The sequence below is a fragment of the Lepisma saccharinum genome, chromosome 23 (assembly GCF_977018435.1).
Source record: "Lepisma saccharinum chromosome 23, izLepSacc3.1, whole genome shotgun sequence".
Classification (NCBI taxonomy): Eukaryota; Metazoa; Arthropoda; class Insecta; order Zygentoma; family Lepismatidae; genus Lepisma; species Lepisma saccharinum.
This window is the reverse complement of record NC_139251.1, coordinates 41,144,190-41,168,325: the sequence shown is the minus strand read 5'-3', so window position 1 is coordinate 41,168,325 and position 24,136 is coordinate 41,144,190. Positions and strand designations below refer to the sequence as shown.

Genomic DNA, 24,136 nt, shown 5'->3' with positions numbered 1-24,136 from the left:
AATTTAAAATCACTAATGTGATATGAACTTTTTTACTTGTGTGTATTTGAATATGAAAATGAGGTACTTTGAATAATTGAGGGGGACAATCACAAGTAAGCTTGCAATGGTATTGGGAGGTGTCACGAGTTCAAATTTTAGACGATTTCTGTTAATCTGCTAAGGCGATATCAGTACGAAAAAAATTGTAAAAAAGAAGAGGCTAATGGCAACGATGAGGATGAATAATGATAATTATGATGAAATTGATGTGTGGCACTTAGAAAACAAAAACTTCAAAGTGTATTGCACCAACAGCTACAATTGTCCCCCTCTCCCCAAAATACAAGGCAGTTAACAGAGGTGTGTATATTTGTTGGTTTACGAGTCTGAGGGCTTAAGTTAGTATATTCACTATAGCTATACATATTAAAAAAATGAAATGACCTGAGCAATAAAATATAACAATACCGATTCTAACTTTTTTGTCGGATGACGTAGTGGTAACGTTTGTTGCAATCACACCTCTGATGGTGTATAAAACTTAAATGTTTTGCATAACATGAAATATTGTTAATGGGAATGTGTTGTTTCTAATGTTAAATATAGAAAGCAGATAACAAGAAAAAAAAAAGAAATAATGTTGCAGGTAGATACGGAGCCTCAGCCCAAACACATATATGATCAGACAGGATGTCAACGATGCATTCATAACTAACATGTGATTATTCAAAAATTGAAATAGTACAGTGGGAAACAACTAACTAACTAACTCTCTATGTTTTTTTTTAAACCGGCACGAATGAGAAAGGAATAAAGGAGATTTTTACAGGAATCTTGTTGGGAAACCTGATGGTAAAGGACCAAAACGAACATGGAGATGAATCTAAAAGAAATCTGTAAAGATTGGAATAGAATATATATAAATTTTGCTCAGGATAAGTACAAATTGAACTGTAACTACGAATTTTCAGAATCAAGAGTGCTAGAGAATTAATTAATTAATTAATATTTAATATAATGAAGGTAGTAATATAGTATTCTTATTGAGAAGAGAATTTCTACAAAACTTATTTTTCCTCGTACGTTTACTAATAGCAGTTACATTTGACATGTTTGACTAATCGCGAATCAACGTACGGAAGCCGTTGGAAGCAGTTTGAAGACTGAAATGGCTATGGAAGGACACTTATTATAATGTTAATATCTTAGTATAATGTTTTGAGAATTGCTTCTCGATAATGTTTGGTATATAATTTAATCTGTTGTTAGATAAATACATAATTATCAGAATTTAAGGATGGAAAATATGAAGAGCGAATGAATGATACGTTTGACTAATCGTGAAGATAAGTATCACAGTACGTTTTATCGTTTCTTATATAAACGTTGAAACGTTTAAGAACGTATAAGAACGTTTACTGAAACGTTTTAACGACAATGATACTGACATAATTGATGAATGTGTACTGACAAAAAAAAACAAAAAACTCCTCGCGACCTCACGCCCAAGCCATACGTAGGGGAGGGATGCACGGAAGCAGGGTTGGCAGTGCATACGGGCCAAACTGTCTACGCAGAACGAGAAGAAAAGTAAGCAAGAAATTGAAGTTCATCAAAAAAATAGGTTTTTACAGTAAAAAAAATACGCAAGAAGTGAGAGATGTTAAGATAGTGAATTAAGATAGAGCATACCTGCACTATAAAGTTTAGTCGCTATCGGTTATGTCTTCTATGCCACTCATGTCATCCTCGTTGATGGGATGATCTTCCAAGGAGCTATCATCTTCCAAGGGACTATCAACGTCAGAATCACCGTCGTCGGCAATATTGATAATGAGTCTCTCTGTTGCACTATCGATTAACGGTTCTGCCTTGAGATATTCATCCTCAATATTTTTAACGTGATTTGACACTTTTTCCCACGCTGAAAGTGGTAACGTGGCTACAAATTCTGTGCACAAATTAGTAACTGATTCCACAGTAAACTTCACGTTCTTTTTCGAAATGTATTGTTTCATGTCTGTCCATATCAGTTCTATCGGGTTAAGATCTGGGTGGTATGGCGGTAAACGTACAACAGAATGACCGTATTCTGCTAAGATGGAATCAATTTTGAACATCTTCAAACGGGGTTTGTTAAGTTTCACCAACGAATACAATTCTAATTTGAACATGTGTGCGTCAAAGGGGATGTTGTTTTGAACTAGCCACTGCATCATAGTATCTTTTCGGGAGGAGGAAGAAGGTGCAGGATTTATTTGTACGTTATGGTATGAGGCGTTGTCAACAACAACCACACTGTTTGGTGTCAAATTTGGGATCAACTTCTCTCGTAGCCACTTCTCAAAATTTTGGGCACTATTTATATCTTGAGCCTAACAAAAGCAGTTTTTCCAATCTTCTTGAGACACCTACATAATATGGTTTTTGAACGCATCAACTGCGTCTTCCACCGACGAAAATCGTTGTCCACGACGGCGTTTGTTTGTTTTCCGTATTTGACCGAAGACCTCTGGCAAACAAATTGTTGTGTACCATTCAGAGTTGACCGTTCTACGTTCCTCTAAAGACACAGTTGCCACATGACCAGTTTTCCCAAAAAAAAACAGGCGACCATTTGTTTCGATGTGCTTCGAGCGCGAACAACTTTTGTTGGATTGGGTTCATCTTGAAACACCCATACAGTCGACTGCTGTTTACGTTCCGGCTCATATGCATATATCCATGATTCGTCACCTGTTACAATCTTATATACGTCTTTTGAAGCACCACGATTGTATTTATTGAGCATATGTTTGCACCAATTGACGCGAGCGTCTTTTTGAGTTTTTGTCAAATTGTGTGGGATCCAACGAGAACATACCTTTCTCACAGCTAAATGATCATGTAATATTTTATATATGCTGGTGGAACTAATGCCTATGGTTGCCTCAATCTCACAGTATGTCACATGACGATCTTGCAGTATTAGGTTTTGCACAGCATCAATGTTTTCTTGAACAACAACTGATTTTGGACGACCTTCGCTAATCTCGTCGGTGAGCGAATGGCGGCCATGATTAAATTCGTTATACCAGCATTTCACAATAGCAAAGGATGCGGCTTCATTGTTAAATGTGGAAGTAAGTTGATCGATGCACTCTTGTCTTGATAATCCACGTCGAAAATCGTAAAAAATCATCGCAAGAAAATGTTCTCGAGTTAATTTCATTTTATTGTTGTCGCGTAATTTCCAAGGCAACATAAACAACACAAATCAAGCTATTGAAAAAAACATTTGAAGTACGTTATGGTCAATAATGCCAGACGATTCCGTGCAAACATCAAATCGGGCCTAACTTCAATCAGTGTTGCCAAGGCTCAAAATATAAATAGTAGCCCTCGTAATGTATTCACTTCATAAGTGTCTATTACATAACAGAAAGCATCATTGGGTATTCAATATCAGACGAATAGCGAATTCCATGGGAATTTTTCTGCGAGTTCGTGGATGTGAGTTTAGCTCTCAACGACAAATGGTTTTGGTTTGACCTGCGTTAATGTTATTGGTGTTTCCTTTGTGTTTGTTTCTATATCACAGTATATTTTTTCCTATAGTTTCGGTGTCCTATTTTTTTACCAACTTATGTAAGATTTGTTTAAAATTAAGAATCATGATAAATATACGATGAAAGGCAAGGCAAAATTAATAACCCGGAAAAGACAAATTGAAACTTATACTGTACTTAGTTGAAAAGACAATTGGTCATTCTTTATTACAATTATAGAAATAACTTGATCGAAATACTTGGTTTTCTTTTACATACATTTTTGTAATTCTTTTTGTGCACCTTTCCATTCCTACGTGAACAGGTAGCCTAAAAATAAAAACTCGGCATGATTTCCTTCAATTCATTATTACAGTATAGATCTTCCATGATTCTCGTGGCTTATGATGCATAGAACTAACAATTAAGGATTTTTTTTTGTTGTTCTTGTATATTGATTTAACAAATCTAGTCACCTTATAATTCCATTAACTGAGACTGGTTGGAATGATTTCTCCATTCGCATGGACGTCCGGAAGAGAGGGGCCAAGCGGGGCCACGCCACCCGGAAATGAAAGTCAATGAAAAAGTACATATTTCACGCATATAATTTCATTTCAGTCTTAGTAATATATGTTAATTATTGTAAGGGGCGTTGCAGGAACATGATAACGTGAAACTGAATAATTTTTTTAAAGGGAGTAATACTATTTTTTTGGGGTGTTTCTGTCTTATTGTTGTTGTCCCCCCTCGCTTAGAAAAATGCCATGCTTGTCCCTTCCTGGAAAAAATCGTGAAGACGTCCATGTATCAGCGGCGTTAAAAAAAAAAATCATTAAATGTCCATATATCACCGTTGACCAGTGGCGTACGATGCTAAATCAGGCAGGGGAACAGGTGACCTGCACTTGCCCATCCTTCCCATACCTGTCGTAATAAAATACAGTAGACCAAGTATAATTCAACCCTTACTAAAATGAACCAAATAAATATACGATACATATGTTACAAATTGTCGGAAGTGACATACATGAAGCACGTTAAAATTATGACAATAACGTTGTTAAAGCAAATATGATATAATGTAAACAAAATTTTAAAACAAAATTCTTGATGCACAACAATAAAAAAATAATGGAAGCAATTTATGAGTGATCAGAGGGAAAGAAATGTTTTGTCGAAACCTGTTTCATCTCTCTATTTGTAGATTAAGTTGACATTTTTTTTTTGTAGAGTTGAGTATTCTTGTAATTCAAACGTCCTCAATGCAATAATAACATTCAGATGGCCGAGTTTTTTCATGCTAGATTTGTAGAAATTGTGATAAAACCCGAACTGTTCCAAACTCCCTTTTCAGGAACAAACAAGGCAACAACAATTTGCCGCTGGAAGAGAATCCAGTTAATCATTTTACAGAGTTCTAGTAAATTGTTTAAAAATGCCTTGTGTATGATTTCGTTTTAGTTTTTAATCCAGTTAGGATAAGTGTTGGTTTGCTGTCTTGTGTTTTTTCTGTAAAGTTCAATGAACTAAAAGCTTTCCTCTTCAGCCGGTCGATCATTCAACTAGAAGAGGTGGGACAAGAAACTCTCTCACCCGTGTGCTGGGTCGGAAACGCCCCATAAACACGACCTCGCCGAAAAATCAAGAGTGATATAGACGAGTTCGATAAGTGTGTTGTTAGGCGTGTTGTGCACGAATTTCACATTACGGATGGAGAAAGGCCAACGTTAGAAGGTATCCGAAGGGTTTTGAAACAAAGAATAGGGTTCGAAGGCAGTGTCTGGTGTGTGCGCAAGATAATACGTGATCTAGGGTTTAAGTGGAAAAAAGCAGAAAATAATAGACAACTGCTTATAGAAAAGGACGAAATAAGAAGTTTACGTTCATCTTACCTCAAAGCCATAAAAATCTTTCGTCGACAAGGGCGACCCATTGTTTACGTTGACGAGACTCATTTTCACAGCTCGACAACAAAGAAAGAAGCTTGGATGGAACCGCGACTGGCGTCAAAGCACCGGCGTCTAAAGGGCAACGTGTAATTGTTGTCCATGCTGGCGGCGAAGAGGGTTTTGCTCCAGGTGCACTGTTAACGTTCAAATCTGGAAAGTCTTCTGGCGATTACCACCATGATATGAATGCCCCAAAATTTTGAGAAGTGGCTACGAGAGAAGTTGATCCCAAATTTGACACCAAACAGTGTGGTTGTTGTTGACAACGCCTCATACCATAACGTACAAATAAATCCTGCACCTTCTTCCTCCTCCCGAAAAGATACTATGATGCAGTGGCTAGTTCAAAACAACATCCCCTTTGACGCACACATGTTCAAATTAGAATTGTATTCGTTGGTGAAACTTAACAAACCCCGTTTGAAGATGTTCAAAATTGATTCCATCTTAGCAGAATACGGTCATTCTGTTGTACGTTTACCGCCATACCACCCAGATCTTAACCCGATAGAACTGATATGGACAGACATGAAACAATACATTTCGAAAAAGAACGTGAAGTTTACTGTGGAATCAGTTACTAATTTGTGCACAGAATTTGTAGCCACGTTACCACTTTCAGCGTGGGAAAAAGTGTCAAATCACGTTAAAAATATTGAGGATGAATATCTCAAGGCAGAACCGTTAATCGATAGTGCAACAGAGAGACTCATTATCAATATTGCCGACGACGGTGATTCTGACGTTGATAGTCCCTTGGAAGATGATAGCTCCTTGGAAGATCATCCCATCAACGAGGATGACATGAGTGGCATAGAAGACATAACCGATAGCGACTAAACTTTATAGTGCAGGTATGCTCTATCTTAATTCACTATCTTAACATCTCTCACTTCTTGCGTATTTTTTTTACTGTAAAAACCTATTTTTTTGATGAACTTCAATTTCTTGCTTACTTTTCTTCTCGTTCTGCGTAGACAGTTTGGCCCGTATGCACTGCCAACCCTGCTTCCGTGCATCCCTCCCCTACGTATGGCTTGGGCGTGAGGTCGCGAGGAGTTTTTTGTTTTTTTTTGTCAGTACACATTCATCAATTATGTCAGTATCATTGTCGTTAAAACGTTTCAGTAAACGTTCTTATACGTTCTTAAACGTTTCAACGTTTATATAAGAAACGATAAAACGTACTGTGATACTTATCTTCACGATTAGTCAAACGTATCATTCATTCGCTCTTCATATTTTCCATCCTTAAATTCTGATAATTATGTATTTATCTAACAACAGATTAAATTATATACCAAACATTATCGAGAAGCAATTCTCAAAACATTATACTAAGATATTAACATTATAATAAGTGTCCTTCCATAGCCATTTCAGTCTTCAAACTGCTTCCAACGGCTTCCGTACGTTGATTCGCGATTAGTCAAACATGTCAAATGTAACTGCTATTAGTAAACGTACGAGGAAAAATAAGTTTTGTAGAAATTCTCTTCTCAATAAGAATACTATATTACTACCTTCATTATATTAAATATTAATTAATTAATTAATTCTCTAGCACTCTTGATTCTGAAAATTCGTAGTTACAGTTCAATTTGTACTTATCCTGAGCAAAATTTATATATATTCTATTCCAATCTTTACAGATTTCTTTTAGATTCATCTCCATGTTCGTTTTGGTCCTTTACCATCAGGTTTCCCAACAAGATTCCTGTAAAAATCTCCTTTATTCCTTTCTCATTCGTGCCGGTTTAAAAAAAAACATAGAGAGTTAGTTAGTTAGTTGTTTCCCACTGTACTATTTCAATTTTTGAATAATCACATGTTAGTTATGAATGCATCGTTGACATCCTGTCTGATCATATATGTGTTTGGGCTGAGGCTCCGTATCTACCTGCAACATTATTTCTTTTTTTTTTCTTGTTATCTGCTTTCTATATTTAACATTAGAAACAACACATTCCCATTAACAATATTTCATGTTATGCAAAACATTTAAGTTTTATACACCATCAGAGGTGTGATTGCAACAAACGTTACCACTACGTCATCCGACAAAAAAGTTAGAATCGGTATTGTTATATTTTATTGCTCAGGTCATTTCATTTTTTTAATATGTATAGCTATAGTGAATATACTAACTTAAGCCCTCAGACTCGTAAACCAACAAATATACACACCTCTGTTAACTGCCTTGTATTTTGGGGAGAGGGGGACAATTGTAGCTGTTGGTGCAATACACTTTGAAGTTTTTGTTTTCTAAGTGCCACACATCAATTTCATCATAATTATCATTATTCATCCTCATCGTTGCCATTAGCCTCTTCTTTTTTACAATTTTTTTCGTACTGATATCGCCTTAGCAGATTAACAGAAATCGTCTAAAATTTGAACTCGTGACACCTCCCAATACCATTGCAAGCTTACTTGTGATTGTCCCCCTCAATTATTCAAAGTACCTCATTTTCATATTCAAATACACACAAGTAAAAAAGTTCATATCACATTAGTGATTTTAAATTTTATTCTTGGGGCCACTTTTCTAACATTGTTGCCTGATATTAAAATAAGCGAAAACACTCTGCTATGCTTAATAAAAAAAACAACATCTATTCATTGCCAGATTGTGCAACTGTATAGGTCGAGGTTCATAAGCCTCATCCATTTTATTCTAGGGGCTGCATATTTTGTATACAGTTTTTGTAGTGGAATCAAAACACAGGTTGTTAAGAATATCGTCAGTAAATATGAGAATTCTTGCTGTGAAATTTCTATGCTGTTTAACCTAATAGAATTCGAATCTCTGAGAGAGCCAAGTACTAAGCTTTAGCATTCCATATTAGCAAAACCTTTATACGTACGTATTTATAACCTCAATTTACTAATCAAAAAATCCCCCCTAACCAACCAATTAGCACATTTATATGACCTTCTATAGAGGAAGAGGACATGACATTTCCGAGCCGGTATTATTAATATGACATTCTTAACAGGTTAATGCATCAATCTTTAAGCAAACACTTAGGAATGTTTGAAATTCAAACAATTCTTGTGACAAAAAAACAAATAATTAGGAAATTCTTTTTAACCAAACAATCAACGCAAATCTCTCTTTTTTATAGAGAAAAAAAAGCATAACATTCCTGAGACAGTAATAGTGAACACTGTCGTTTGAAATTAGAAGAAGATTAATCACACGAGCATCATCATCGTCGACATCGCTTATCCTGACGGGATGCACGACATGTTTATCCAACGTATAGGAATACACGTTGATGATTAAGCGTTTTCCTTCTGCATCTCGTGCTCGTGTTTCGAATTTTGATGTAACAGAAATAGTCACCGGGTATTCGATGCCAGACATTACACTTTCAAAACTCGGACTCGTATTGTTTGTAATATCCAACCCACTGTGGATTATTTTTGCAATAAACAGGATGCAGTGCGGCCCAATATACACCAAAAAAACACTTGTTATTGCTGTTCTGTATATTTAACACAGCCCTCTCGTGTTGAATGTTCGGTGGAAGAGGCATAAGCTAAGTACGTGTTGCTAGAAGGCCTTCGTCGTTGCAAGTCATCCATAACCCATTCACTAAGAAATAAGAAAAAAAATATTGACGTACTGAAAAAAAGTTGACTTGTTCACCGAGTTCACAGATGTTTACTCATTGATGACTCCGTCGTTGTCGTCTATCAAAAAACCTAAGTACGTTGGAAACAGTAAAAGCGTTATCGAAAATAGACGTCAAACAGAACCCGGCTAAATTAATAATAAATAGTATGCACAGGTAAATATACAAATTGAAAAACATCCCCGAAGAGATTCGCCCCCCCCCCACGTCAATCAATTTTACGTTCGAAGGCCGTACGGGAAAACCTTTACTTTTTGGTTGGGCACCACGCACTCCTGGCGGGGTTATGGGGGCCAGGAATCCTAAAAAACAACAATTATTATTATTTTGTCTGTTTGCTTGCGTCACAATACATACGCGCACGCGTGTGTGTGTGTGGCACATCGTTCTCTTGAGAGAGGTTTACAAAGGTCACGATATACAAACATTGCCAGAGTTAAAAAATTACAATATGGCGCATTCGCTCATTACTGTTGCCAGCCATAAATCTCTCTCTCTCTTCATCTTACAGCAAAGTTGGCATCTCTATTTTTTTTTAGTTGTAAGTAAATTGCCAACACACTCTAGTTAATAATGCTACATATTATACGCACACACGCATGCACATACTATATTACCATCCACCCATCTCTCTCTCTTTTACGGCAGTACATATTTGTTGCCGACTCTCCTTGTTTAGTATATGTAGGTTGGCAAAAATTGCTTTATGCACTGTAAGGCAAGCCTCAAGCAAAGTTGCCAGCTCCTTGCTTTAGGCTAGGTTAGACCAAGAAGAAAAAGGCTGTAGGTGGGTGTTGGCAGTTGTCGGTTGTTTAACTTTTTCCTTTTTCTCTTCTCTCTCTTTTTTGTAAAAGGCTATGGCAAAAATACCAGTAGGTTGGCAACCTTGCTTTATGCACTGTAAGGCAAGTCTTAAGTAAAATTGCCAGCTCCTTGCTTTAGGTTAGGTTAGGTTAGGTTAGGTTAGGTTAGGTTAAGTTAGAGTAGGTTAGGTTAGGTTAGGTTAGGTTAGGTTAGAGTAGGTTAGGTTAGAGTAGGTTAGGTTAGGTTAGAGTAGGTTAGGTTAGGTTAGGTTAGGTTAGGTTAGAGTAGGTTAGGTTAGGTTAGGTTAGGTTAGGTTAGGTTAGAGTAGGTTAGGTTAGGTTAGGTTAGGTTAGGTTAGGTTAGGTTAGGTTAGGTTAGGGTGGGTGTTGGCAGCTGTCGGTTGTTTAACTCTTCCCTCTCTCTCTCCTCTCTCTTTTTTGTAAAAAACTATGGCAAAAATACCAGTAGGTTGCCAACTTTGCTTTATGCACTGTAAGGCAAGCCTCAAGCAAGGTTGTCAGCTCCTTGCTTTAGGTTAGGTTAGACCAAGACAAAAACCTTGGTGATTTTTTTTCGAGTAGGTGTTGGCAACACTGCGAGCCCCACTTCCGGTTGCAGAACTCTCAAGCAAGATTGCCAGCTCCTTGCTTTAGGTTAGGTTAGACCAAAAAAAACCTTGGTGATTTTTTCGAGTAAGAAGTTGGCAACACTGCGAGCCCCACCGAGCTCCACTTCCGGTTTGTGAACTCTCAAGCAAGATTGCCAGCTCCTTGCTTTAGGTTAGGTTAGACCAAGAAAAACCTTGGTGATTTTTTCGAATAAGCAGCTGGCAACACTGCGAGCCCCACCGAGCCCCATTTTCGGGCGCAGAACCGGCCAACCTGCACTACTTATTTTCTTCCTCCATTTTGGCTTTCTTCCTTTTTCGCTTTCTTAGTCACAATTCTGCTAGCCGCAACGTTGGTCGCCACTAATGCTACGCCCCTTGTGGGTACATACTTACATGTTATTTACCACGGCTACAAATATCTTAATCTCAGGGGGATAGGTTCTTTGTTTGAGAATTCCAAATAAGAAAGCGTTTTATAGCCAAGAGGATATAGTAAAATGCGGATCTATATTCTGAGAACTTGACAAAATACAGAGAAAAAAAAATAATATATATATATATATGTATAATCGAAAAGGCTTCTTCTTCTTTCATCAAAAGGCTTATTCTTTTAATGGCTTCTTCTTTTAAAAGGCTTCTTCTTCTTTTAATATGGAAAAGCTTCTTCTTCTTTTATTATGGAAACGGCTTCTTCTTCTTCTAAAAGGCTTCTTCTTTTAATATGGAAAAAGCTTCTTCTTCTTTTATTATGGAAACAGCTTCTTCTTTTTTTTTAATATGGAAAAGGCTTCTTCTTCTTTTATTATCAAAAGGCTTCTTCTTCTTTGATAATCGAAAAGGCTTCTTCTTCTTTTCTTCGTTTAATTTATTATCTTCCTTTAAAGCGTAATCTTATTTATGTGCTCGCTTTGCCCCCGCTTCTTTGTCAAACAATACAAGCTATACTTGTAGAAAGAGTAGGGTCGACTAAACTGACAATAGCGCCACCTCCTATTTGACGACCAAAGGGGAAAACCAGGATCGCTAATAAAAAGCGCTGCCAATGGCCCAGTGCGACTAAAAAGAAGCGCAACCGCAAAGTGCTTCGGGGCGTCTAATTGACCACAGCGCCACCGGGAACGGACAAATGCAAAAGCTGACGATGTTCTCCTCGTCAGAGAATCAAAAAGAAATTGAGATACATTTCTGAATTCATTTGCTCACTTAATAACTTTCCTAAACGTTTCATATGCGGCTATATTCTTAATTCTTTCAAATTACTATATACATCATTCTATTTACTTCTATTATAGTATTTGAACTCTTCTTTTATATATTTCTCAATTTACTATAATATATATAATCCCTCTTCTCCGCTCTTAAGTTTTTTATAATTTCCTTCACTCCTCTATATATAGCGTGCTGCCATCTCTTGTCGATTCCGAGAAACCATTCCTCCTTGCAACATTCATTGTGTCGTGTGAAACTGGCACGTGACAACTACAAAACTAGGGGGGCAAACTAGAGGACTTTCCCTTTGCAGATAAGGTTTAGAATAATGCGGGAGCAAAAGTTGAAATAGTGGTGGGGGGGCAACTACCCCCTCGGCCCACTAATTTATTTATTTATTTATTTCACCTATAGCAGAGCTTTCGCTCCAATTACAATAGACTAACATATAATTTAAACAATTAAAAAATTACAATTACAACAATGGTCGCCACTGCTAAGAAACATCTATACTCTGTCCCGAGAATGTGTGAAGCCATGCCGCTCATAACGGAAGAGAAGTGGAGGAAGCGAATGAATGAAGCAAAGCAGATAACGCGCTGTTGCAAACGGTTGGTATGTGTTTCCTCTCCACTTACACTCTCATACGTTCATTGGTCGAGCCATCAAGAGTCACTACTTGCGCAGAGACGTGTTTTCGTTCGTTTGCTCCAGAGATTGCCGGGACAGAGTATACTTTGAATTCTGGTTTAAAAAGCTACAGAAATAGTTACAAGCCCTGCGAATTTTATTAACTTCAGGTCTTGCCCTATTACAGTTACAAAGTTGGTACATTTCTTGATAACGTGCTTCTCTGAATTACATTACTAAGATTCATGGATTTTATTCTAAAGAGGGCCTCTTTCAAAACACATTTCTTTCTGCTTATTTTCGTACACTGTCTTTTATATATTTATTTATTTAATTACCGCCTCAGCAGAATTAAAACCTCCAATTACAAAAGGCAGATAAGCATTGACACCAAAAATAAATTTATACACATAAAACAAACAGAACCAATACAATTAACACATACACAAATATACACACACCGATAACACAAGTAATCAAATACATAACCAATCTAATCAATTGGGATCATTCACTTGTCTTTCACCATACAAGAATTTGTGTAACAATTACATATATGAAATATAAGCATTTCTAATTGTAGAATATACTAGAATATAAAATAGTGATATCAAAATGATTACAATTATTTGATATTATAATTTTGATTCAAACATTCCTAAAATTAATTACTACTTAATTATTTATTTAGTATTTTTTATTTATTATACTTTCCCAACTGTTTGTCATCCATTTTGGAAAATGATGGCAGTGTTTTAACTAATGTTTTTAACTTTTGAGATACACAGGCATTATATACGCGTATATATGTGTCTGGGGTAGTTATTTAATTTTCCTTGCACTTTTAATGTTTATGTCCCTTTACAAACTTGCCCCCTTTTAACAATTCTCTAGAGAAATTTTACAATCATTTTTTTTAAAAAAAAACTTTTAGGGTAAGGATTTTAGACAAGATGATTTTTTTCTTCGTATAGTTTGTAGCGTCGAAAGTGACCGATGAGAAATTTTAACTCATTCATTCATCTTTTTTTTACATTTATTTTTCTGCAAGCTTAATATTAATTTTTATATTTTCTTCACTTTTTAGTAAATATTTATATTTTGTTTATTTTTGTGCAATGTAGATTGTATTTCTGCTACTTTTATTTCATACTATAGCTGATTACCTGGTGTTGCCCGGGTATGTATTTATCCCAATCTTGTATTCAAGTTCTCCGTGGGAGAAACATGGCGATCTTAAATCCACTCCACTGGCCCTGTGTCTTGTTGATCGTGATCGAGAAAGCAAGTTTCTCTCTTTCTCTCTCTCAAATGTCATCGTGAATGTCACCAATTAGCTTAGCGACTCCGAAACCTATGGATTCGACACTAATGTAGGTCATTTTTGAAATTATATTTTTCACCCTCTCTCACCTCTCATGCCGATAGGTGATGAACTTGGAATTGAACGGCATTCGTAGCGTCACTATTCATCTTAGCGACCCCGAAAACTATGGATTCCACACTAATATCGGGCGTTTTCGATTATTTTTACATGTCACCCTCTTACCACCCCCACCCTAGAGGTGCCAGGGGTGTCTTACCCCAACAGTATTTCTTTCCTGATTGCAAGTGATATGTGTACCAAGTTTGGTTGAAATCGCTCCAGGCGTTCGAGAGTTATGCCGGAACAAACAAGCACACACATACATCCATTTATAGAGAGAGAGAGAGAGAAAGAGAGAGAGAGAGAGAGAGAGAGATTTAATTTGTTTTTACACCTATAATTTTACTGTTTATTTATTTTTCCCATTATTTTTCTGAAAATTTTATTTATTAAGTTTTCTTCTTTATGCAACTTTTACTTGTCATTTATTTTATATTTCTGTTTATTTTTTCTGCAACGTTTCTGCATTGTATTTTTTTCTTTATTTATTTTTGTATAACATATAGCTTGTCGAAACAATCAAGATGAAGAATGATTAGATGATGCTGATAACGGGACACACACACATGAACATTAACAAAAAATCCAGAGATTATTATAGCTACTGGTTTTACATCCAGGGGTCATAATATCGTTGACATGAAAATCCTGCTATTTCCAGGTGTACCATGCGGATACGTGTGTAGCCCAATCTGCTAGGATCTCCAATTGCTACGAACGTCAAAGTATTTTCCTCCCAATAGTTGCATTATTCCCTAATAGCGGCAGAGATCACGTAGCGTTGATGCATGAATCGGAACATCCCTCTTGAAGGCTCCTGGAGATTAACATCACGCACAAACTTCATCTCCGCGGTGGAAACATCGCTTTGCAAAGAAGGGAGGGAGCAAAGTCTCTGCCTTCAGCAAAAGTTCCAGAGGTGGCTTTTGACGTTGAAAGCGAAAGCTGCCAAGTCCTCTCCATCACGTAAACACTCCCTCAACTCGTGCAAGGCGCGGCAAGCAATCAATCACCCAGTCCTTACCTTCACTTGTTTTTTTTTCTTTTCTATTTCTTTCTTTTGGTGAAAATCAGATTTGAGACTTCGAAAAACAGAAGTAAAAGGAAGCCTTTTTCGAGATGAAAAAATATTGTACGAGTAGAACAAAGGTGAGGGCTCCATCATTGCATGTGATTGTGTCATTTTGCATTTTTACTCAGATCCACATTTGGATAGTTCCGAGATGAAACTGACACTTACTATTCAAGAGTTTCGTCTTGTTCGAGAGTTACCTCAAAGACCTCGTCTTTTTCGATAATTTCGATCCAAGAGCCTGATCTTGTTCGAGAAGTACGATCCAAGAGCCACGTCTTGTTCGAGAATTACGATCCAAGAGCCTCGTCTTGTTCGAGAATTATCACGCAAGACACTCGTCTTGTTCGAAACTTGCCACACAGAAGGTTTGAGATTTACATCCAACAGTTTCGCCTTGTTCAAGAATTACCACGCAGAAGGCTCGTCTTGTTCGAGACTTGCCACGCAAGAGACTCGTCTTGTTCGAGACTTACATTCAACAGTATCGTCTTGTTCGAGACTTGCCACGCAAGAGACTCGTGTTGTTTTAGATTTACCATGCCAAAGTCTCGACTTGTTCGAGACTAACTACACAGAAGTCTCGACTTGTTCGAGGCTTACCATTCAACAGTAACTTCTTCTTCTAGACTTCTCACCCAGAAGTCTCGTTTCCGTGAAGGCTTACTCTACAAGTATCTTCTTGTTAAAGGCTTACAACTCAAGAGTGCCATTTTTGTTAAAGACTTGCCATCCAAGTTTCTCGTCATCTTGTTTGAGTCTAATTTTCGAGACGAGAATCATTGCTTTTCAGTCTTGCTTGATCTTATGAGCACTTGTCTCGTCAAGACCCATTCTCGTCTCGATTCTTACACAGTGGGATCGGTCTTAACACCATCCGCAATACAGCGTTCCAATCTTGTCAAAAGTAGCGAATTGGGAGATTTCCTGTAAGCGGGCGAGTAGGCAGCGCTCCTTGCGGTCGCCGTCGGAAGCTCCCTCTGCAGAAAACAATTAGCGACGGAGCGCCTCTTCATTAAATCGCGCATGGGAGCTCCCCGGGTCGCGGGCAGTGATTAAAACCAAGAGACGAACAGGGGAGTCCCCGCAGCGTCCGCAAGACAGCCACCGGGCTCTTTTTGTGTTTTCCCCTGCCCTTTCAGTTCTCCCCGCATCCCCTCCGGCCCCGGAACCGCACGGAAGACTCAAAAGCTGCCGAGGTGGACGGTCTGTGAACTGTTGATAAAAATTTAATCCTACTTTGAGGCCATCGCCTCTGGAAGTGCGGCTTGCTTTTCATTAGCGGCCTGACCTCTACTCGTGGCCAAATCGAAACTCATCTTCTCTCTTTTTGCTCCGTATCTCACTTATACAATCAGATGCGTTATATATATATACACAGCGTGTCCGGCTTATAGCTATACTAAAAGAAGCATGCACTACATATTACGAATACCTGCCACAGTCAAAACCTGTGTATGTACGGTACTGCCATCTGTTGCTATTTACGAAAGACACGAAACTGTCTCGCGCGCATGCGCATGGTCACAGTAAACAAACATGGCGGAGTGGACTCCACAACAGAAGGTGTTCTGCGTGTTATATGTCGTGCTACTAAGGAAGCCCATATAGAAGTGTTTTGACGTTGTTAGTGACAGTGACGGAGCCAATGTCTCTCATTTTGTATTGTGTAATGGCAAGGTATTCTGCATCAGGATACACCTTCATTCCCAATAAATTCTTGGTCAAACAGATTTTGGGACAGTTTCTTTTTTATAGCTCTAAGCCGGACACGCTTGGAACAGTTATTTTCTACCACTGTTGCAACGCCCACCCACGCAGAGCTCAGCACCACAGCGCAGGAGTACTGGTACTGGCTGCGTTCAACACGCTAAACACTTCAGTTGGGTGGTCGGCAAAAGTTTACCCATATGTGCTAACTGATTCAGTCGTAGTACGAAGACTCAGAAATATCTCAGGGCTTACGTGCATTTACCTGTACCACCTTTAGACTCGAAGAGAAAAATTGGGAGTGGGGGGAAACAGGGAACATCCAATCCATTCTTCGCAGTGAGGCGCCAACGGGAGTATGGGGACCTAATTTTAGTTAGGGCCTGGTCGCCGCAGTCGTCTGAAAGAGAGAGTAGGTTGTGCATAGTACCTCCAACCACAGCCGGAAATTGGCCGAAACCAATCGGTACCCGGAATAGCGGGCGCTGGGTAAAAGGATCAAAGGATTGCCGCGACACCCCCCTGCGTTAGCGGGGAGTTGGCAAGCCAACCGGTGTCTCCTATGCAGGGACGGCAGGTTAGAGAGGAAGGTCCGGGTGCTCCCAGTCAAGCCGGGCAGGTAGAGCCTGAGCACCTATCAGCCGAAGCGAGCGGGCCAGGTAGGTAGGTTGCTGCTAGGCTCTTCTTTCTTCTTCCTCCTTCCTTCCTTCCTTCCTTCTGGGATGGCTTCTAGTCTTCAGGCTGGGAGGCCAGTTAACCCTGGATGTTTGCCTGTTGACATCAGGGAGCCCAGGGGGGGCCACTCCGCGACTTGCACGTTATTGGCTAGAGCTTGTGACGTCACCAAGCGGACACGAGCGGTTGAAAGCTATGCGTAGAATGTAGCAGATGGCCCATGAAACGCTGTGTTTTCATGCATCTTTTGATATTATACACCAAAGCTGTTAATTTGATTTGACAGCAAGAGATCAAATACGCGATAGAAGAATACATTTATTCCAAAACAATGCATAGTTTATTTTTTGCGTGATATCTTGTCCCTGCAGGCTGTAGTCCACTGCCGGCTTTTCTTTCCAGCTAACCTATTGCATTTATTTTAAATGTCTCATTCTAAGGAAAGTTCTTGTCCGGGCATATTCTGATATGTCTTTTTACTGAATGTCCTGGAATTTCCCTTTAATATTTTTACGCTACTTTTAACATTCTCCAGTTGATCGCCACGATGAGGATAAATTTGTTTTTGTTATTTATCGTCTTCTTCCACTTTTGGCTAATCGCGACGAACAGGATGAGTGATGATTAGTTTAAATTGATGAAGGGACACTCGCAGCAGGCACGTATCCAAGGGGGAGCTTAGGGGGCTCGAACCCCCCGAAAGTTTGCGGTTTACAATAGTTAAAATGAGGTTTTTGGTTTCTTGTGGTGTGAAATAAATTAACGTGACGATAATTTAAGGAGAGAAATAATTATCGAGTCAAGCACGTATGCAAGGTGGGAATCAGGGGGCTCCAGCACCCCATTCAGGAAATTACGCTACATAAAATTAGGTTCATGGTTTCTTAAATAATGTGATGATAATTTCAGATAAATAATTTTCTAGCCAAGACACAGAATGTTCTATAACCCTGTTATTGTTAATAGCGCGCACCCAAGGTGGGATCAGGGGGCTGGAGCCCCCCTTAATTTTTTCAGTTTACACTACATAAAATTAGTTTTTTTTTTTATTTGATTTATTTCATTTTACTTCGCGTTTTGTTTCTCTTAGCTAATTTACGAAGATGGGAATGAGTGATGAAATTATGAAAATGATAAATTGACATTCACACACAACCATGGCCGAGCGGGATTCGAACCCGGGACCCTTGGGGTCGCAGCGCGATGTACTAACCATTCAGCCACAGGGTCCGGGAAAATTAGGTTTTTGTTTTCTTGAATAGTGTGCCGATAATATATAAGGAGAGAAATACTTACCAAGGCAACACGGAGAATGTTCTATAACCCTGTTGTTGATAATATTGCATTAAAACTTTTCTTGCGCTTTCGGTGTTGTCGCAACACTATGCAAAGACTTGTCAGCATTTGGAAGCTGCAAACGTAGCGCCACACGTAGGACGATTTATTGTAATTTTTTAATCTCTGGAAAGCGCGAGAGGGAACGTTCTTGAATAAGAGAAGGAGTCGAACTACTGGCAACATTAACGAATCGTTTTATCTGTGGAACGTTCTAGAATATAATGAGGTTAAAATACGCGGCTTCAATTTCCAGGTTGATCTGTACAACAGAATCGCTTAATGAGTATTCAAAGATAAGTGTGATAGTTCATACAGTCGATTAGTGATCAGTCAGTGTCTATTGGTGGCTTTATAAGATCTAGTGATTCGAAAATGAAAAGGACTAAATACCATAAAGTAACGAAGTCTACTACTAGTTCCAGTTCGGGTCCAAAGCAGAAGGCATTAACGACAGCGGAATTTCCGGAGCCTCAGTGTAGTGCTAGTTCGGGTCGAGGGGCGAAGAGATCGAAGGTCTCTCTCTAAAGTGAATATTTAAGCAGTAACGGGTATTGGAGCGGTTAATTAAAAAAGAAATAAGCTGCACAGATCAACTGAAAATCAAAGTTTTGAGTGATGAGTTAGTTGTGCCCGGACCAAATTTTCCCAGAATTTTAGAAGAGGAGGGTTATGCATACTATTTTCGGTGGTCAGTCCTCATTTTGCCATCTTTTCCTCTCTTTGACGTTCATGTTTTTAAGGAATACTTTGTCAAATTGGGTTATGACCTCACCAACCCTCCCCTGGGCACGTCACTGGAGATAAATGAATAAGCATTTAATCATATTGGGAGAAGAAACACTAGATGTGTTGGGATCGGAAGGGTTTTCATTGTGAATTAATTGTTTCGAACTGTATTCGAGAAGACTTACTTTGTTTCGTGCCAATATATGACAAGACTGCGGAAGTTGTGACAGAAATTGTGAACACTTGCGAGTGCTTAGGCCTCAATATGAATAATTTGGTGGGTTTCGGCTTTTATAAGAACTGTAAACATGGGAGGACAAGACACAGTAGTGGTGTTGAGGCTCGAATCAGAGAGAAATATTCGAGAAATTTCTGCGTCCAGTTCGCAGCCAACAGTTTGAGTCTCGCGTTGTCGAGTGGATTGTCCATACCGTGCGTGTGTAACAGCTTCGTAAAAACACTCGAAGACGCCATAGATGTTTTGATGTCTGATGATAAGAAATGGACAAACACACATACTGAGATGGTTCCGGCACACAATGTTAATGCATGGAAACAGAGGAGTTGAGTGGTAAAAAATGTTCCGATTTCACGTTCTGAATAATTTGGCAGCCTTGAACAGTGGCGACGATTTTGGGGATAGTTGCTCCCCATTCTTTTGCCTTCACACTATGACCTCTTTATGCTAACCCTTGTATACCAAGGGAAGAGAAAGTAAACTTTTCTTGCACCCTCACTCCCCTTTTGAACCCAATTGCCACCACTGGCCTTAAACATACAGTTGTGAGGTTCTATCTATACACCTTAAAAATATGGTGTTCAGCCCCCCACGAAGGGAATTCCTGGATACGTGCCTGACTCGCAGAGAACACCTATGCCTATGCTGGGACTTGAACCGGGCCGGCGAATGAATTAGATGATGGTTATTGTATAAATGGTGTCTTTTCGGGAAACATTCAAATAGCAATATTTCTTTCAGGTAATATATCCTAGGAACTTCATTCTTGCGGGCTTACTAGGTTCTGGCATGTTGGCCAACAATCTGTGTAGTACTCTGTACTGTTTGTGATCCACATGGATTTGTGATCATCCATTTCATCTACTCACCATTCATTTTCATCTTTGCGATTAGCCAAGGGGTAAATTATACTTGAAATAAAACAAAAGCAATACAAATACAAAACAAAAATAATGGAACGATTATGCTGTTACGTTTTCGTGTATTTTAGGCACGTCGCATTTATCAGCCAACAGTCGGAGATTGCTTTTCGGTCGAATGATACTTCTAATAATCGGAGGTAAATGCAAGCTGAGAATTATAATTTGATCTCTTATCCACCTGAGTTGAGGATCTAATTTTTTGGATTTTATTTGTAACAATATTTACTACTGCGAGGAATTAAAAAAAAACTTACGGCTAATTTCGCCACTGGCTTCCTATTCTATAATAGTTACATTTGTTGTAAGGACATAATACATTAATTTACTTTGTATAAATATTACATTATCCATCGCTTTTCCTAATTAAATCTCATACCATATCCAACACACACATAAAATGTGTTTTACTAATAATACAGGTAGGTTTGGTTTGAGTTGGTTTTTTAAGTCTACTTTATGCACAGTAAGGCTAATTGGGACTGGACCCACAGTTTAAAGTGGGATCCGAACCACTTTGTGCCTCCACCGGGTATCGAACCCGGGACCCCTTGATTTCAAGGCGATGACGCTACCACTGCGCCATCGGGGAGGACGTGTTCCTTGCATTTTTCTTCCAGACGGCCAAGGGTACTTGCAAGGGGCACAAAGGGGCAATTGCACCCTTCGATTTAAAATTTTATACAAATAAAAATACCTAGTCTTACCATAAATACTGTCCCAAAGTTGTAAGTAAATAGACACAAAATGGTGAGAGATATTGTAATATCAGAATAACATGAGGTGCATGGATGCATTATGAACCAAAATCACAAATAATTATTCGAAATGGCCACCATTAGCACTGACACACTTCTGAAGTATTCATGGCCACTCATCAATGGAATTACGCAACACATCAAGTGGAAACTCCGCAGCTGCCTTCTGAACAGACCGCTTTAAACTGTCAATATTGGGATGTCTCTTCTTGCAAGCCATCTCCTGAAGCTTGGACCACAATTTGTAGTCCAAAGGGTTTAAGTCTGGACTGGAAGAGGGCCAATCTGACGTGGAAATGAAGTCAGGAACATTTGCCTCCAACCACTGCTGGGTGGTGCGTGCTTTGTGTGCTGGGGCTGAGTCCTGCTGGAAGCTCCAATTCTCTCCATGGAAGATGGTGTCGGTAAGATTCTTGCATAGTTTCTCAAGCACTGTCTGCTGGTACTTTGGCTGATGTTTTTACCCATTTTCACAGAAATGGAGCGTGCCCTCATAGCAAATGTTCCAGACTTCATTTCTACTTCAGATTGGCCTTCTGCAAGTCCGGACCTATACCCTTTGGACTACAAATTGTGGTCCAAGCTTCAGGAGATGGCTTGGAAGAAGAGACATCCCAATATTGAAAGTTTAAAGCGGTCGGTCTCTTCTGAAGGCAGTTGCTCATTTTCCAGTCGATGTGTTGCGTAATTCCATTGATGCGTGGCCACGAAGACTTCAGAAGTGTGTCAGTGCTAAAGGTGGCCATTTCGAATAATTATTTGTGATTTTGGTTCATAATGCATCCATGCACCTCATGTTATTCTGATATTACAATATCTCTCACCATTTTGTGTCTATTTACTTACAACTTTGGGACAGTATTTATGGTAATACTAGGTACATTTCGTAAAATTATCTTGCTCGCTTCGCTCACAATTTCTCCTATTCTTATAGTCCAAGTTCAGAGCCATAGCTATATGGGGCGGCGGGAGTCGGCCCTGGGAGCCCCCGTAAAATTATTTGCGCCCTATTAAAACAATTTCTTTCTATGAAACTTAATATCAAATATTAATGATGACACTGTAATCCAAGAAGTCATTGGTCAATCAAGGGATTCCTATTTTTGTCAGGTGTCGAAACATGTATTTCAACTATAATATAATACAATTCACACAATATTTTGCAAAATGGTTAACGTAACCAGTAGGCAAACATTGTATGTAGTGATACAAGAGTCTCCCCTTTGAAGGAAATAGAGTCCGTAGTGGACTAAGGGACCCATGTTTTAATGTTTTAGCAAGGTCAAAAAAAGTATTACAATTTTTTCCACAATTCATCAAAGTGCAGATCCTAACCATTATTATGTAATTAATCCGATTTTGCTTGTACAACACAACACAATGGTGTTGTTGGATTCTCGATAGATTCCTTTGTGCGTAAAAAATCTTGCGTACTGGAAACTAGAGGGAATCATTATGAAGCATGATTTATAAAGGGCTCCCTTAATCAGTTCTGCAGAGAGGCCCAAAGCTGTTGTTAGTCATCAATTAACATTATCGACCTGTAAATATCAAGTAGGGTGAAGGCACATAATGGTTCGGATCCCACTTTAAACTGTAGGTCCAGTCCAAATTTATTTATTTATTTATTAAGTGTGCATAAAGTGGACCTTAAACACCAAATCAATCAATTACAATATCAAGTAGGTACAGTCTCTATTAGCCTATTTATGTTAAACTTTATATTCTTTGGCAACCTGGAAAGGTCATTATCGAAATATTGCTATTTGATGTTGCTCGAAGTTTTTTTTTTTTTTTTTTTTTTGTTCGTTGCAGTTTCAAGATACCATCCCTTTTCTGTTACTTATAGCTTTTGGGGGAGGGGGGCAAGTGCCTCTGTGTACTCTACCATAACATGTGCCAATGCGACACAATATATTAAAATATTGCCCCCTCTAGGATTGACTTCGCCCCCCCCCCTACAAAAAATTCCTGGCTACGGGCCTGATAGAATAGCTTCTTTGGTCATTATTTACATGGCAGCTCTTCTCATTGATTGACGAGAAGATTGAAAGGATGTGCAGGGGAGAAACGGCTGTCCTGTAAGTCGTACATTATATTTTCAGCACAATTTCTCAACAAACGCACATAAAGTAAAGTAATAGTGCAATTGTTAATTAGTGTTCGCTACCTACGAGATGTTCAAAGTATTATTGTCGCGGACGATGTTTCAACTTCAAAGCTAATAAATCTTATCTTGCACTCAATATTCAATGAAGCAATACTTAGAAACTGAGTTCCGATTGTGTAAAGGTTTTTGAAAGTTGCATACGTGATGATACGGAAGGCGAGTGTGGAAGAAAAGGCCAGAGGCGCAACCACGAATTTTTGTCTGGAGGGAGAAAGTACCAGGATAAACGTACCAATAATAATAATAGTAATAATAATAACATTAATAATGGCATTATTATTACTAGTGGTAGTAGTGGTAGTATCAAAGACGTTATTATCCTCATAAATTACGCAAAAGGTAGGTAGATGTCTGTGCTAAAGCATTTATTTGGAACAATCGATTTGAAATATTTTTTCAACACCAGAAATTTTACATTAGCTAATAATTGAAAACAAGCACACAAACTGTATTTTTGAATGTCAGAAAATGAATGATAAATGCGTGCCGAAGATATTTTTTTGGTACATATAACATGTATAACTTTCATATGTTTTACACATAAGCAACATGGAGCGACATAAAATAAGAAAATACATATGCAAGATGCTAACACTAAATTATGTACGTATTCAAAGTTTTTCATTACACATATACAAGACATATTATTTAAATACATCACATTAAAAAAAAAACAATTATATTGCGAGCGAAGCGAGAAAGTAAATTTTTAGATCCAATTTTTCCGATTTAAAACAATATTGATTTA

General features: G+C 38.4%; 1 protein-coding gene across 1 annotated transcript in view; it reads right to left on the bottom strand.

Moving 5' to 3' along the window:
- Ccn (cellular communication network factor protein Ccn) overlaps window positions 1-24,136 on the bottom strand; it is a 419,483-nt gene that overhangs the window by 92,498 nt on the left and 302,849 nt on the right. The window lies entirely within an intron of this gene.